This window comes from Cucurbita pepo, chromosome LG11, assembly GCF_002806865.2.
Source record: "Cucurbita pepo subsp. pepo cultivar mu-cu-16 chromosome LG11, ASM280686v2, whole genome shotgun sequence".
NCBI lineage: Eukaryota > Viridiplantae > Streptophyta > Magnoliopsida > Cucurbitales > Cucurbitaceae > Cucurbita > Cucurbita pepo.
The window spans coordinates 7,880,933-7,882,182 of NC_036648.1; positions in this window are offsets into that span (position 1 = coordinate 7,880,933).

Genomic DNA, 1,250 nt, shown 5'->3' on the forward strand with positions numbered 1-1,250 from the left:
CTTCTTACCGCCTTTGCGGCTGGAGGGCCCATTGCTCTCGCCGGTGTCGTCACGGAGCTTTAGGCGTGCAAGCCATTCCTCCTCAGTGAGGAGTAGACGACCCTCCTTGTCGACAGCTGAAATGGTATTTTTCTTCCGCTGCTCGACGTTACGCAGTCTTCCGGTCACCTCTTCCACCGTTAGGTCATTCACGTCAAGCAATGTCTCGATTGAAATTGCAACTTGCTCGAGGTGATCGGGGACGACCTGCAGCATCTTCTTCATGATTTCTGTCTCGTTGATGCTGCCACCGAGTGTGGTGATGCTGTTGGCGAGCCCCGTGATTCGCATTGAAAAATCATCAACGGATTCGCCGTCCTTAAAGCGGATCTCCGAGAGCTCCTTCCGCAGCTGCTCAATGTTGGATTCCCGCACTCGCTGTACACCGACCCGACGGGATTTAATTCCTTCCCAGGCCGATTGCGCGGTGCGCTTGGTGGAGAGAGATGCCAACATCTCTGGGGGCACAGATCGTAATATGGTTGACGCGCCTGTAGGTTGACGCGCATCAACAAGGCCCACTTCGTTGTAGTTGGACCTTGTCAACATCGGGTACTGAACGACGGCGGTCGTTGTCTCCCTGATCACTCGCTCAACGACACCTCGACGCCCGTCATCACGGCGTCGGCCTCTTCGTGGTGGTGATGGAGATGCCTGCACTTGACGGCGGCGTGGAGGAGTGAGCGAGCCTGCTCGGGATGGACCCCACGATGTGCTTATTTTCACTCTTTGCATTTTCATCTACTCGAACCTGAGACCTGTGTGTTGTTAGGTCGACACTCTAACCACTTGAGCTATTCAACTTGATTGTTGATAGATTGGCTCTTTTGTGATGGTATTCTACCGATCGCTTCAACGAGGCTCTGATACCACTTGTTGGATTTCGATAATCGGCAGGGAAATCACGAGAGGATATTGTCGACAGGTTGTTGGAAGAAAGATAAAATGCGTAAAAATAAGAGAGAGAAAAGGACTGAAACTTTGACTGCTATTCAAAATCCGGTTGTGAAATCTTGTAAACAGATTTCCTATTTAAATACAACCTATCCTAAAAATGGGGGGAGAGTGGCCAACTGAATCTGTGCCACTTCCTAGAAAAATGACGTCTAAGAATTAGCTAATCCATTCGACGTGTTTGTCAAATGGTCAAACGGAAATTAAATGTAAACGTGTGAATCTAAATAAGGAAAAAACAAAGGTTTTATCTAACA